The 16,781-nt window shown below is 42.6% G+C and overlaps 1 protein-coding gene across 1 annotated transcript in view; it reads right to left on the bottom strand.

Moving 5' to 3' along the window:
* ESR1 (estrogen receptor 1) overlaps positions 1 to 9,850 on the bottom strand; it is a 407,047-nt gene extending 397,197 nt beyond the window's left edge. Inside the window, exon 1 of the mRNA XM_061428337.1 lies at positions 9,720 to 9,850. The gene's annotated coding sequence lies outside the window, so the exon portion shown is untranslated. The remainder of the gene's footprint in view (positions 1 to 9,719) is intronic.
* Positions 9,851 to 16,781: the final 6,931 nt, after the last annotated feature.

Below are 16,781 nucleotides of genomic sequence, written 5' to 3'. Positions count from 1 at the left end.
AGAAACATTACTTTGCCAACAAAGATCCATCTAATCAAGGCATGGTTTTTCCAGTGGTCATGTATGGATGTGGGAGTTGGATTGTGAAGAAAGCTGAGTGCCAAAGAAGTGATGCTTTTGAACTGTGGTATTGGAGAAGACTCTTGAGAGTCCCTTGGACTGCAAGGAGATCCAACCAGTCCATTCTAAAGGAGATCATTCCTGGGTATACTTTGGAAGGAATGATGCTAAAGCTGAAACTCCAGTACTTCACCTCATGCGAAGAGTTGACTCATTGGAGAAGACTCTGATGCTTGGAGGGATTGGGGGCAGGAGGAAAAGAGGACAACAGAGGATGAGATGGCTGGATGGCATCACCAACTTGATAGACATGAGTTTGAGTGAACTCCGGGAGTTGGTGATGGACAGGGAGGCCTGGCGTGCTGTGATTCATGGGGTCCAAAGAGTTGGACATGACTGAGAGACTGAACTGAACTGAACTGAGAGATCTGTTGTCTGACTTTACTTATCTGGGCTCAAAAATCACTGTAGATGGTGATTGCAGCCATGAAATTAAGATGCTTACTTCTTGGAAGGAAAGTTATGACCAACCTAGACAGCATATTAAAAAGCAGAGACATTACTTTGTCAACAAGGCCCATCTAGTCAAGGCTTTGGTTTTTCCAGTAGTTATGTATGGATGTGAGAGGTGGACTATAAAGAAAGTTGAGCGCTGAAAAATTGATGCTTTTGAACTGTGGTGCTGGAAAAGACTCTTGAAAGTCCCTTGGACTGCAAGGAGATCCAACCAGTCCATCCCAAAGGAGAGCAGTCCTGGGTGTTAATTGGAAGGACTGATGCTGAAGCTGAAACTCCAATCCTTTGGCCAGCTGATGCAAAGAAGTGACTCATTTGAAAAGACCCTGATGCTGGGAAAGATTGAGGGCAGGAGGAGAAGGGGACTACAGAGGATAAGATGGTTGGATGGCATCACTGACTTAAGGAAGATGGGTTTGGGTGGACTCCGGGAGTTGGTGATGGACAGGGAGTCCTGGCATGCTGCAGTTCATGGGGTCGCAAAGAGTTGGACACGACTGAGTGACTGAACAAATGAACTGAACTGAGAGATCTATTGAACAACATCTATAGTTAACAACAGTTTTTTAATTAATTTCTTAGCTTTCTGTTTTGTATTGGGGTATAGCCAATTAACCATGCTGGGATAGTTTCAGGTGAACAGTGAAGGGATTCAGCCATACGTATGGATACGTGTGTATGTACGGCTAATCAATTATTTTGAAGTAGAGTTGCTTTACCACATTGTGTTAGTTTCTACTGTACAGCAAAGTAAATCAGCCATATATATACATATATCCCTCCCTTTTGGGCTTCCTTCCATTTGTTAAGAAAATAGAGCTCATGTTAAGTGTTCTTACCACAATAAAATATTTTTTTAAAAACTATTCAGCATCTAGTACAAAGTACGTATTTAATAACTACAAACAAATTAAAACAGCCTTAATCTAATCTAATAGAAACATGTACTCTTCTAATTCTACATTTTGTTTAAATAAAATAATTGCACTAGAAAAATATTCCAAGTTAATAGCATTTTACACATATATGAGTAACACATATATATAACTTTTCAAGTTCTGTCACTTAATCTTCGTTGCATCACTAGGAGCATCTTTAATCAGTGTTTGGTAGTTGTTATGCCCATTTTACAGTTGGGAAAACAGAGCCTTGAGCATGCAAGTTATTTGCTGAGATTATTCAGCTCATCAGTGGCAGAGTTATATCTTCTGAATCCTAACCTACTTCTTTTTATGCTAGTTATTTTGGGAACAAAAATATTCTTTACAACCATAAACAATCAAGACTTTTTAAATTGTGTCACACCTGTCTTGAACTGGGGCTTTCCTGGTAAAGAAACCGCCTACAATGCAGGAGACCCCAGTTTGATTCCTGGGTTGGGAAGATCCCCTGGAGAAGGGATAGGCTACCCACTCCAGTGTTCTGGCCTAGAGAATTCCATGGGATATACAGTCCATGGGGTCACAAAGAGTCAGACACAACTGAGTCACTTTCACTTTTCACTTTCTCTTGAACTAGTTTAATCACCTCCAGAGCGACACGCTCACTCTTCATCTGAGAATTACAATTTACACAGCATTTTCCTAAGGTTAAGTTTTCATTTCATTCCAACCCTACTCTAGAGTATCTACACCATCAGTCCAGAAGTCTGACAGTTAACTCTCAATTACAAAATAATCTCACACCATTCCCCTGCACTCTTCTCATCCATGTTTCCACAAGCTGGCTAATGAGTCCTCAGATCTTTTATCCCCATGCTTAACTTATGTTCTTGTCTTTCCTTAAATCTTCCTAGGTAAACATTACCCATCTATTAGGGCCATGGGCAAATGTTACTTCCTATGTGAAACCATCTCTAACCATCTCCTCCCTCTCCATCCCTCCTTCCCATCACCCCTCCCCCAGAAATAGATTCCCTTCCTTGCTTCCACACCACATGTTGACTTTTCATGAAGCACTCATCACATTCTACTTCGCCATATTGTAATATGTGACATGATGGTCACTGTGTAATAATCACATATCCTACCATATGCCTTAGTGACCATAACTGATAGTGAACACCCCAGGATCGAGGAACAGGTCAGGCTCTATCACACACAGTTGTGCCCCCAACACCCAGGGCAGGGCTTCCCAAGTGACTCAGTGGTGAAGAATCTGCTTGCCAACACAGAAGATGCAGGTTGGATCCCTGGACTGGGAATATCCCCTAGAGAAGGAAATAGCAACCCACTCCGGTATTCTTGCCTGGAGAATCCCCTTGGACAGAGAAGCCTGGCAGGCTACTGTCCACGGGGTAGCAAAGAGTCAGACACCACTGAGTAACTAAACAACAATATCCAGTGCATCCCAGTCCCCCCGCGGCGCTAGAGTGAGGCGGGCACAAACCCGTCATTGTACTTAAGACACTTTCAGTCCGGTTGGGAGCAGAGACTCTGGACAGACGTTAATAAACCACAGCAGGGCCTTTGTAAATATTACTCATTCCTTAAATAAAATCAGGAAAAACAAAACTGAACAGTGTGTGTTAAATTGAACTATATTAGATTCTAAGTAATCTCTAAATATCCTTTAGTAAAATTTGGTGCAGGGAAGCCTGGGGCAGGACAGGGGTAGAGACTTTGGGGAAGGGCTTTGTGTTTCTTGCTAAAAAGGTGCAGAGGCAGCAGTGTGTGTCCTTTTGTCTTGAGTGCCACCAATTTCACATGGTGACTGTAGAAACAAAAATAAGCAAAAAAAAAATGATGTAAGTAGAATTTTCAAAATTTCAAAGAAATCTATATTTGTCACATAGTTTTAAGGTGCAATATAGTCAAATGGATTGTCATATATGATGTGATCATCTCTTACTTTACAGCACATGGTTTTAAGGAAGTGAATGTTGACAGATGACTGGCTATAGTAAGTGTATGTTAGTCGCTCAGTCGTGTCCAACTCCTTGCAACCCCATGGATTGTAGCCCACCAAGCTCCCCTGTCCATGGGATTATCCAGGCAAGAATACTGGAGTGGGTAGCCATTCCCTTCTCCAAGGGATCTTCCCGACCCAGGGATCGAATCCAGGTCTCCTGCACTGCAGACAGATTCTTTACCGTCTGAGCCACCAGGGAAGCCCCAATGGTAAGTAAAGATGAGAGTATAAAAGACAGCTTTCTGTGAGATAAACTCAAAGTTTCTTGTGGATTTCTTCATGCCTTTTTCGAACTTCTGAAAAGGAAATACCCCGCTGAGACTATTTCTATGAACAGCAGAGGGAAGAAGGGTCTCAGAAATGTAGTTCATCCATTTGCAAAAGGGCTTTCAGGTCTTCTGAACCAATCTAGGGGAATAAGCGTGTTTAGAGAGCTCAGCTGCTGGTTATTTGGTCAGAGTACAGTTTGATGGGATCCGAGGAAAAAGAAGGAGAAGGCAATGCCAACCCACTCCAGTACTCTTGCCTGGAAAATCCCATGGATGGAGGAGCCTGGTAGGCTGCAGTCCATGTGGTCGAGAAGAGTCAGACACGACTGAGCGACTTCACTTTCACTTTTCACTTTCCTGCATTGGAGAAGGAAATGGCAACCCACTCCAGTGTTCTCGCCTGGAGAATCCCAGAGACAGTGGAGCCTGGTGGGCTGCCGTCTATGGGGTCGCACAGAGTCGGACACAACTGAAGCAACTTAGCAGCAGCAGCAGCAGCAGCAGAGAAAAAAGAAATGCCAAAACCCCACTGGCAATCTACTGTCCCAGCAAAGGACAGGGACCCAGACCAGGGGCCGTGAGTGCATAGACTTGTCCATTTCCCTAGGTGGTCCTTTTGTCAGGGCCTGTCTCTCCCCGCTCATGACTGCCAGTTCCCACCCGGGGCTGTGCGTTGTCTTCACGGTAGTGAGAAAGGGAAGCTGGAGGACTGTGCCTCCATCTGCATTCATTCGTAGCAGGAAACCTCAAAGAACTGAGAGTTGCTGATGACTATAAATAGAAGAGAGAAGCCAATTCAAGCTCCTGATGGCCGGGCTTAGTAAAATGAAGTGCCAGGTGTGCAGCTGAACCAGTGTTTGTGGTTTTTTACAACAGAACTGCGAGGGCAGCTCCTGGCCGCTTGTCTTCTCAGACAAGTCATAGAGCATCCCAAGGACTACTGGGATGCCCCAGGGACAGGATTACAGAGAGGGAGCTGGCTGACTCCCAGCCTGTCTGCCACTACCCCGCCAAAGCCCCACCCCTCTGCCTGCCCTACTTACAACCTTTCCCACCTGCCTCGGGGCCCAAGCCTCTCCACCCACACCTCCACCACTGCACACACTCTCAGGCCTTTAGAGCACAAATGAACCCACCTTTCATCCCCATTTCATAGCATCACACAAGAGCCACTCTCACTCATGTGGTGACATGTAACTAAATCATTATTTATGCATTCTGCATCTAACACCTATGTTTCAAAAGGCTGAACTTTTTGCAAAGTTCTTTTACTTACATTATTCAATTTAATCCCCATGAAGAGCCATAAAGCTTCTATGAGTCAGATAATATTATTCCCAGTTTACAGATGAAGATACTGAAACCCTGAGGGTGTATGCTTTTATCTCTTTTTTTTTTAATTTTTTTCCTTTTTTAAAAATTTTTTTAACTTTATAATATTGTATTGGTTTTGCCATGTATCAAAATGAATCTGCCACAGGTATACATGTGTTCCCCATCCTGAACCCTTCTCCCTCCCCATACCATTCCTCTGGGTCGTCCCAGTGCACCAGCCCCAAGCATCCAGTATCGTGCATCAAACCTGGACTGGCGACTCATTTCGTATATGATATTATACATGTTTCAATGCCATTCTCCCAAATCATCCCACCCTTTCCCTCTCCCACAGAGTCCAAAAGACTGTTCTCTTATCTCTTATCAGCCTAGATGCTCAGCTTGCTCCTCCAAGGCAAGGATCAATTCAGTTCAGTTCAGTCACTCAGTCGTGTCTGACTCTTTGTGACCCCATGGACTGTAGCACTCCAGGCCTCCCTGTCCATCACTAACCATGTCCATTGAGTCCGTGATGCCATCCAACCATCTCATCCTCTGTCATCCCCTTCTCCTCTCGCCTTCAATCTTTCCCAGCATCAGGGTCTTTTCCAATGAGTCAGCTCTTCGCATCAGGTGACCAAAGTATTGGAGTTTCAGCTTCAACATCAGTCCTTCCAATGAACATTCAGGACTGATTTCCTTTAGGATGGACTGGTTAGATCTCCTCGGCAAGGATCATATGGATCCGAAACTTTAGAGATGAGTGTTCTATCAAGGAATGGCTGGAAGTGGGGGCTTGGGAAACAGAGAAGCTTATCTTCAAGTCTTAGAACTGTCCTTTGTAAAGACATCTAACATTGGGCACATGACCTAAGTTTGCAAAGCCTTGGTGTCCTCATTTGTAAAACTGGAACCATACTGTTGTTTACCATGTGGAGTGGTTGTAAGGATTAAATGTGATCATGCTTATAAAAAGCTTGGTACAAAATCAGAGCTCCCTAAAAGGGAAATACTAATACGATTGCTGTTCCTACTGCCTCGTGGGCATTAAGTGTTTGTTATAGAGCCAGAGGGTGAAATCACCCCAGGTCTCTGGCATCACGTTGAATGAGAAATCAGGGTACAACTGTACACAAGTACAGACTCAGGCTTGGCCCAACCGCCAAACCGAACACTTCTCCGGACAGCAAAATGAATGGGAAGCATTTGTACCAAGTTTCATTCATCCTTGTCTCAGCAAGAATTTGCCCATTTTCTTTCCTACTCCTCTTATCACAAATGGATGTAACTACCCTTAGGGTCACAAAGGAGAAGTCATAATGGAGGGTAGGATGTTAGGGATTTCTGTACCTTCTCTTCCAATACTTTATGCTTATTACAGACACAGCAGCATTGCACCCATGGTAGGCTCAGCTGACTGCTTTTGTTCTTTTTTTTCAGGTCAAGTTCCCTGTTTGGTCCAATGGATGCAAACTCCTAGTGGCTGTGATACTGACCGTGAGGTTTAGTCATTTATTCCACCAACATTTACTATCAGGCAGTGTAACTAGGCTTGGAATAAAAATGACTTCATCCTATGGAGTTTCTAACATGTGAAGACTACAAGTGGTTTATTAAGTAGTTTAATCTCGTTTACTCCACACAATTAAATCCAGGGGCCACTCCTATTATCCCTACTTTACAGATGAGGAATTTGAGGCCAGAGGTTAAATCATACAACTAGAAAGTGATGGGCATGCTGGTTTGGACTCAGCCATCTCCTGTGGTTTTGAATCAAAATTGCTGAACATCTGAATCCTCACCAAAGAGGTCTGCTAGGGGAGACCCGAGCAGAAGCAGATGCTTTCCAGCAACATATTTTTAGGGGCAAATGGATAATGCAAGGATCTTCCTAGGTGGCGCTAGTGGTAAAGAATCTGTCTACCAATGCAGGAGATGTAAGAGATGCAGGTTCAATCCCTGGGCCAGGAAGATCCCCTGAGGAACGGCATGGCAACCTACTCAAATATTCTTGCCTGGAGAATCCCATGGACAGAGGAGCCTGGTGGGCCACAGTCCATAGAGTCTCATAGAGTCAGACACAACTGAAGCGACTTAGCACGCACACAGGGATAATGCAAGCCTCTGCATTCTGACTCTATCTCAGAGTGAGAAAGAAAAAAAATTTACACTCCTTAGAAAGAATGATAAACTCACTGATGTGCAAGGTTTTGTCAGGGTCCAGTGGGAACGATCCAGAGGAAGTCGACTGAATTGGTGCCTAGAAGGCAAGATCACCTTCCTCACCATCACCTTCATCAAAAGCCACCTGCTAAGACTTCCCTATAGCTCAAACGGTAAAGAATCTTCCTGCAGTGCAGGAGGCCAGGGTTCAGTCCCTGCCTTGGGAAGATCCTCTGGAGAAGGGTATGGCAATCCACTGCAGTATTCTTGCCTGGAGAATCCCACGGACAGAGGAGCCTGGCGGGCTACCATCCATGGGGGTCACAAAGACTGAGCAACTAACACATACAAGTACCTTGCTCTAAAACTAGCAGTTTATTACACTCTGTGCAGGGAGCCCAACACGGGGATTAAGGACAGACACAGCCATGATGGACATGAATGGGCAGGGCCATTTCTCAACCACTATGAGGGAAACTTATGCTATGAACATTTTACAACCAATATGGATGATCTACTCAGAGCTGGGTCACTCTCATTCTTGCCTTATCTTTGGCAATTATTTGCCTAATCTTTGTAGCCAACCTGCAACCATGAACCAGTGCTGTTCTCTGTTTTGGGCAAACTAAAGCCTAGGTACCAGGCCCTGAGTCTCAGCGGTTGTACTGATCAACTGGACTAAATGAATATGGACAAATACTGAGCGAAGCCACAGAAAACCACATGAAAATGTTTAGCAGACCTGAAGTGCAAATATTTACATTGTACAGAGGTTGAGAGTGGGTGTTAGCAAAAAGGAAGAGAGTCGATAACTCTAAATCCTAAACTGAATGAAAGATACAGAGTTAATTGAAATGAAAGATAATTGTTTGACTCCGTTCTTGCTGCAAGTTTGAGAACATAAACTTTAATCCCTTTCCTCGACTGTCATTGCCATAAAATAAAACAAATACCTCCAAGAGTCTAAGAAATAATATCTGCTAGGATATATGGCACTTACATGCATATTCAAAATTTTTGCTTTTTTTCCCTCCATGTTGTTGTCTCTGATGATTATGTTATTTTTATTCCTAATTTCTTTGAAACCTAATACCCTGTAAGTGTTATATCTAACCACTAGAATAGTATAGTCACATGCATTAAATCCTAGGGGGCAATCTTCATAGGATATTAACAAAATTGGAGCAAACATTTGCTTTGGAGAAAGAGGAAAGGATTATATAGAGTAGAAACAGGTTCTGAAGCCTACATCTCATAAGGATTCATCTAATTTCATTTCTTTTGTCTCTCAGTGTATTTTAAGATAAAATCCAAACACTGCAACCTCATATTCATAAGTTCACTTTCAACATTAATATATATATCATATATACATCATAGATGTGAAATAAACATATATATATATATACCTACATATGTATGTAAATATATGTGTGTATATATATAATATTCAAAACCAGGTGAGTTTCCCAGCAATCTTGTGCATGGAGTAACTTTGCAAGTCTGTTATATCTGGCCCAGAAAGCCAATAAAAATCTGGCATCTTTGAACAGAAATCAGTGCCATGATCCCAAGTCCTGATAAAGCTCAATACTTACATTAAGATTTTTTTTTTTTAATTATGTTGGCTACTATGGGCATGTCTGGGAGAGCGAAGACTGGTTACCCTCTTAACACAGCACAGAACTTAGAACGTAACACGCATTTCCTGAAACATGTGGCATGCCTTTAACCAAAATGAAAGTATGCTGCCCTGTCTTTTGTGACTGCCACATCATTATTTAAGTAGCACTCTGTGGTGCAGGGAGACACTTACGTACACGCCAACCCCCTGTAAAAAGTGCCCAGGAGTGTCTTCCACAGGAGAGCAAACTGAGGCAGAAAGACCCAAGAGAACTTGCCCTGAAATCACAGGCAATTTAAAGACAGGGTGGCTGACTTTTGGATTGCTAGATGGCGTAGCTTTTCAGAAAACTTGACTGCCTTCAGGAAACAAGTAATGGCTTATTCAGATTGCTTAGTTTCAACTCACAGAAGTTACGGCACCCAAAGATGACGAAAACAGGTAGCATGTTCACGCTAGCCCGTGATCAGTCCAATTAATAATTTTTGAAATTCTGCCACATTTCGATAATCCAAAACCTTCTAGCTAGAGCTGGATCAAATAAATAGGCGTTATCTGGAGCAAGCAGACAGCCTGTCAGTGAGTGCTAAGAAAAGGGTAGTCGAGTTGCCCTCTGACTCAGCTGAATATCATTTAAAAAGTGGATTTTCACTGTACCAAGTTTAGACTTAACATTTCAACGTCATACTAATACTTGCCAGAAACTTTGCAAAATATCCCTGGAGCATTAAGAGAAAAATGAACATCTTTTCACAGGAGAGGGAAGCTGTAAAGTTACATCACGTTTGTAAATAGTAGCACATATAACAAAAAGAAAAAGAGTATATATATACATATATACTGAGAAGAAGAAATAGGAGTACCTGCTTGAGGAGAAGAATGTCACTGAAAGACTGTCTTCGTATGCTATAGAAGGGCAAGGGAAAGGAACATTAACCTTTCGAGTCCGTTAGGGAACTTCTGAGCATGGAGCCCTTATTTTCAGTTTTGGTGAAATCCGTTCTGAGGCAGTAGACAAGAGGCTGTTATGACCATGAAATTAGGAAATGCAGAAACTCAAAACTAAAGAACTAGCACCACCATTTGACTAGGAGTGGAAAAGTCTTCTGTACAAAATAGAGGAGGGGGTGGCCTTTCTTTCTCCACACCAGGCCTAATTCTCACTGTCCTAGCACTTGGGTCAAGACAGACATTTCACAAGGGTATAAGTCATCTGTTAATCTGCCTGAATTTTTTTTTTTTTAATGAATACCAGCTCACTTTCTCTTCACTACTAATAAAGGTTAAAGTCTAGACAGGCATTTTGGGTTGGAAAAATAATAATCAAGCATTCATTGGACACATAAATTTTGTTACAGCTCAGAGCAGGAGTGAGGATGCATGGTCAGTGAGCGTTTTGGTAACTTTCTCATTCAACATTGGTTCGACAGCTCTGCACTACTGATCCCTGATCAGTTAGGTTCTTGACTTCAGTGTCCTGCTGAGGTTAGCTTCTCTCTGCCTCTGAAGCCGTTCCTCTGCCATCTGATCATCCCATGACCCATCTGGCTTTTCATCCAGCCATTTAAGGGTTTGAGGGGTTTTTTTTCATTTGCATATGTAATATGTATTTTAAAGGATCTTTTAAAAGCACGTTAGCTTTTTCTACTCAAATCTGAAGGAGGCTGGTTTTCTGCAAGTGAGGATGGTGGAGGACAAGTAAGAGGAAAAGTCTGTCTTGTTCCTGGGCCTTCTAGAATCTCCAAGTGCATGTTGACATCTGTAGGGCAACCCATGCATCTCAAAATCAGCTTAGGAAAGAAAATCAAAATTCTCATAGTCCATGCTTTAAAACATTTTGAAATAAAGGCTCTTAATGGTCATCCTCATGTGGTTCAGTGGCAAAGAATCTGCCTGCTGATGCAGGAGTTTGATCCCTAGGTCAGGAAGATCCCCTGGAGAGGGAAATGGAAACCCATTCCAGTATTCTTACCTGGTAAATCCCATGGACAGAGGAGTCTGGTGGGCTACTATCCATGGGGTCACAAAAAATCAGACATGACTGAATACACACGCACATGCACACACAGGATTGCCTTCTATCTTCTCTATACTTGTGAGTTAGCTGGTAAAGTCATTTGAATATGCAAATTGTCTGAGATTAATTTCCACATAGAGCAGGACAGTTCAGTTCAGTCGCTCAGTCATGTCTGATTCTTTGCGACCCCATGGACTGCAGCACGCCAGGCTTCCCTGTCCATCACCAACTCCCAGAATTTACTCAAACTCATGTCCATCACGTCGGTGATGCCATTCAACCATCTCATCCTCTGTCGTCTCCTTCTCCTTCCACCTTCAATCTTTCCCAGCATCAGGGTCTTTTCAAATGACTCAGTTCTTCGCATCAGGTGGTCAAATTATTGGAGTTTCAGCTTCAGCATCAGTCCTTCCAATGAACACCCAGGACTGATCTCCTTTAGGATGGACTGGTTGGATCTCCTTGCAGTCCAAGGGACTCTCAAGAGTCTTCTCCAATACCACAGTTCAAAAGTATCAATTCTTCAGTGCTCAGCTTTCTTTATAGTCCAACTCTCACATCCATACATGACTACTGGAAAAAACATAGTTTTGACTAGACAGACCTTTGTCTGCAAAGCAATGTCTCTGCTTTTTATATGTTGTATAGGTTGGTCATAGAGCAGGACATATTTTAGCTAATATGTGAAGTATTTCATTTTGACTAAAGAAACATAAAATGGCAACAAGATTCACTCACAAAAAGAACCATCATATATATTGATGCATTGTGGCAGTTTTATTAGCTTTTTATCATTTTTATTATGATTTGTGGCAAAAGGTAAATTATTTACTAAAATGTTTTGAAGACTTAGAGCATTCTGAAAGCAAAACATTTTTCTCTAAATTAATTAAATCTTTCAATTATTTGATTTGCCAGAATGTGTGAAGTACACTTTTCAATTAGCATTTAGCTTCCTGTCAAAATCAGTTGTGCACATCAATACAAAGAAGAAAATTATTTAGACCAATAATTCTCAAAATAAGACATCCAATGAACTCAGAACTGAAAAGTTATAGATTATTTTCTACACACTAGAAATATAAATGTATAATATACAATTCAGATAAAATAAAAATTGGATCAATCCTCCTTCAAAGACTATAATTGACATTTATTTGCAGCCCAACATGTGCTTTCTCAACTGGGAAAATAATAGCTTTTACTATTTTGCCTTCCAAGTATGTACTAGAGGCCAACATTATTCTATGTACTTTCACAACAACTCCACAAGGTAAGTGCTATTGAAAACCCATTTTACAGATGAGGAAACCATGGGCTACCAAGATTAAGTACCTACCCCAACATTTCACAGCTGGAGTCACAGTTCAAACTCAGGTGGTGTGACTCAATCACCAAAATTTTAACACTCCACTACAGAATCAAAACCAGCACCCAGGAGCACACTTTGGGAACACACATTTTTTAACTTTTTATTCTGTATTGGAATATAGCCAATTAACAATATTGCAATAGTTTCAGGTATACAGCAAAGGGACTCAGCCATAGATATTAATGTATCCATTCTCTTTCAACCACCCCTTCCAACCAGGCTGCCATACCACATTGAGCAGAGTTCCCTGTACTGGCACAGTAGGCCCTTGCTGGTTATCTTTTAACTACAGCAGCGTGTACATGCCCATCCCACCGTCTAACTATCTCATCCCCATCCTTCCCCCTGGCAACCATAAATTCAATCTCTTAAGTCTGTGAATCTGTTCTATTTTGTAAATAAGCTTATTTGTATCATTTCTTTCCAGATTTCACATATAAGGGATATCATACAATAGTTCTCCTTTTCTGTCTGACTTTCTTCACTCCGTATGACCATCTCTGGATCCATCCATGTAGGACACAAATGTTTTACATGTATCATTGGAAGGAAAAGTTGAGAAGTTATCAGTGAATGGGTAAGATTATGTTTCTACAGATTGACATAGAAACAACAAAGTAAGTGAAGCAGTGTGAAACAATGTAATTGAAACAAACACAGCGCAAATTTAATCTCATAATTCAAACAGTAGTATCATACCTTTAAGTCTAATTCCCTCATTTTGTTAATGAAAAATAAAGCCTTTTATTTCATTGAAATCATACCACCCACAATATCTTTATTTTTTAAAAAATCAACACACACATTCTTTCATAGTGGCATGTTATTTATTCAGAAGCACAGAACAAGGAAATTCTAGAATCTTTCCAGGTTCCAAGTTTTTTTGTTTTTTTTTTTTTTAGTACTTTTCTCATTCCAGAAGTGATCACTAACAGCCTGGTCTTCACAAGCAAAGTAAAGCAGAAAATTGATGCAATCTGTCTGGGTCATTCAAGCAAAATTTTGCTGTGTTCTGGCTGATTCGGGTTAAAATAAAACCCAAGTTTTTGATTTGGAGTGTTTCTGTCTGATGCCCCAGACGATAGCAGAGTTTGTGACTCAATTACACAGTTAATTGCCCAAATTATTTGTCCTTATTAGCAAAGATGTTTCCTCTGGGCACCAATTTAAATATGATTCCATCACATTTATGAAGGCAGCTCTGCATTTTGTTTGTGTCTTGAAAGCAATCACAGTTGAAACTCTGCTTGCCTTGAGATACCAGTCAGTGCCCGAGCACCCACTCACTCATCTCTCTCAGGAAAATTGCCCTGCACTCAGCTCCTGTTGCCTAGACAACCAAGTTGCAGCCATAGGACCCTCAGTCCCCACCTCAGATCAGAGCTAATTGGATAGGCATTTAACTCAGATAGGCAGGGACCAAGGACATGCCTAATATGAAAGGATGAACATAACCAATCACGTTCAAGCTCTCAGGAATGTGAATTTTGGAAATCTAGACCAAGCTATCGAGACACACAGGGAGGAAGAATGTCTTGGGATAGACTGGAGGCCATCATAAGCAAAGGCTTTTTGGAAAGGAAGTTACGTAAAGACAGAGAATGGCCAAGATCAACAAATACGGGGCTCTGGACCCATGAGCACATGGCAGGATACGGCCACAGCTGCGCTGGTCACTGGGCAGATGTGAAGTCACACAAGTCTCCCATAACCCTATTACCAGGTATTTAAGGGAGTCTGTTCTTTGTCATCAAAAACTGTAACTAAAACACTCATCCTGGATCACAAGTGGTAGCTTGTAGCAGAAGTCACAATGCACAGCAGTCCTGTCTTCAACATGATAGCAGCAATATCTGGTGACTCTTCCCAGTGTTAGTTACTCCAACTGAAACTCTGTAGCCTGGAAGGCTGCAGTCCATGGGGTCGCTAAGAGTCGGACAGGACTGAGCGATTTGGCAGCGAAGGAAATGGCAGCCCACTCCAGTGTTCTTGCCTGGAGAATCCCAGGGACGGGGGAGCCTGGTGGGCTGCCGTCTATGGGGTCGCACAGAGTCAGACACGACTGAAGCGACTTAGCAGCAGCAGCAGTTGAAGCTTACAGGGATAAAGATAGTCTCTTTCTTTAAAAAAAAAGAAAGGACTAACTTCCTTCAGATAACAAAGATGTTAGGCAGAAAATATGTATACAAAAAGATAGCAATTCAATTAAACCTTACACTTCATCTATAGAAAGGCCTTTAAAACCTCCCTGCATAAATCACATGCTTCTTCTTTATACAGAAAAAGATATATAGCAAGACACAAACATCCCACATGAAGAAATAATTATTGAAAAGACTTCTGCTAGGAGAATCAATGGGTTTTCATACTGATAAGGATGACAAAGGGAGTAACATCTGAAGGATACCATGATTTAAAGTGGTAAAGCTCTGGTGGTCTAGTGGTTAAGAATCTGCCTCCGAAGGCAGGGGACACAGGTTTGATCCCTGGTTTGGGAAGATCCCACATGCCTCAGAGCATCTTAGTCCATGCGCGGCAACTACTGAGCCCACGCTCTGAACTACTAAGCCCGCACTCCACCACCACTGACGCCTGCACGCCCTAGAGCCTTGCACCCAAACAAGAGAAGCCACCGTAATGAGAAGCCTGCACACCCCAGTTAGAGAGTAGTCCCTGCTCTCTGCAGCTAGAGAAAGTCTTCGCCCAATAACGAAGACTCAATGCAGCAAAAAATAAATACATCTTTACAAGTAAATAAAAAATAAAGTGGCAAAGCTAGTCACTCTGCTGAGAGAAGAAAATCTGTGATTCTCCTCATTCCCACGAGACCCTGCGCCTCCCCTCTTTCCCCAAAACTCCAGTCGCTAACCACTGCCCAACTCCATCTATCTCAGTTGCTGGTTCCACAAACTCACACACTCTTCCCCTTGGTGGGAAGCAAGGTCTGAACCAGGATTTGGATGGTGGGCCCTTCCAGGAGTTGATTTTCATGGACTATTAGGAGAACCTGTAGGGGGAAGAAAGAACTCCACAAATGTCACCCAAAGCCAAGGAGCAAGTGCCAGAGAAAAACAATTTTTAAATACAGAGCAGATTTTTGTCACTAAGTTTGTCAACTTCAGTGAAAGAACAGCGGAAGCAAAACAGAACAAAGGGAAGCCTTGATTCCTAAACCAGATGACCATCAGGAGTGAGCAGCTCTCCCAAACTAAGGATTCGGGCCACTTAGCAGCAAGTGAACCCTGCCCTCCTTGGCATCTCTGGCAGACAGTGGTGGCTTTAGCAGGCTTGCAGTGACTCTCAACACCTGGGGCAAGTTCAACAGCATCTGCTTACTCACCTGGGGACACAGGAAGGAAGAATTTGAAAGGCCTTCAGGTTGTAAAAGAAAAAAAGAGTTGATGGAGAGCAGAGTGAGACAGTGTTGCTTTTTGCCGTTTTCATCATTTCTTTCCTGGACTGGTTTATTCTAGATCAGCTATGGACTACAAGAACTTCAAACTCTATCTCCCAAATACCCCTAGCCTCCCTCCCTTCTGTCTCCTTCTCCATGTTATTACTCAAGATTTCTTCCACTCTGAGCTGGACAAATGCAATGGCATCCTATCTCTTCTGACTGCCTCCAGCCTCTCCTATTTCTAATCCATTGAATACTCCTTCACCAGATTACCTTCCTCACTAACCATCACCGTCATGCAAATTAAGTTGCAATTCACTCCCCATCTCCCTGTTACTCAGGTGCCAGCACACCTCTCCAGACTCAAGCTCAGATCAGGCGGCCTCATTCCCTGCTCCCCGGGAATGACCTCCTCCCCATCTGGGTTAGCTATGATCTCATCACATCTTCAAAGTTCATCTCAAAGGACACCTTCTCCATGGAGCCCTCCCTGACTGCCCACCATTGCCCTGTTCTCACCCACCTCTGCATCCCCCCTGTGTATTTCCTGCACTTTCCCCCTCCAGGAACAGGTCCAGAGGAAGCACCTCCTGTGTGCCAGGCAAGGATGGATAGACAGAACCTTGAGGAGTTTGTGTCTAGAAGGAACAGACACTTCAACAGATGAATTGTAAGACAACATGATAACTGATGCATCAGAACTGAAATACACTCTCACTGAACACTAGATAAGACTCAGAGAAATGAAATTCAGTCTGGTCCTTCCTACCACTGCTTGATTGCAGTCAATTGCAGGTTACCTGAGAATGTGTCTTCTCCACCTAGATCCATGGCAGTAATTCACACAGCACCAGACACATTTTTTTTTTCACTCAAGTGAATTTCAACTAGAGTAGAAGAGACATAAAGGTCTGTTTATCCTCATTTCCCCAACCCTCCATCATCCCCAGTGGCCTAGGAGACCTACATTCACCTTGCTCTCCAAGCAGCAGAAACCATACAGCTTAACTATGCACAGGGGTACCGAGTAGTCTCAACTCCCAAGGACATGCCTGTTGGGGTTTGGAAAGCTTCCTCTACAATATAAAAATCTGTACTAGAAACTATTTTCCCTCAAGGCCTAATACCTTTAAGGTCTT

The sequence above is a fragment of the Bos javanicus genome, chromosome 9, assembly GCF_032452875.1.
Source record: "Bos javanicus breed banteng chromosome 9, ARS-OSU_banteng_1.0, whole genome shotgun sequence".
NCBI lineage: Eukaryota > Metazoa > Chordata > Mammalia > Artiodactyla > Bovidae > Bos > Bos javanicus.
This window is presented reverse-complemented; position numbering and strand designations above follow the sequence as displayed.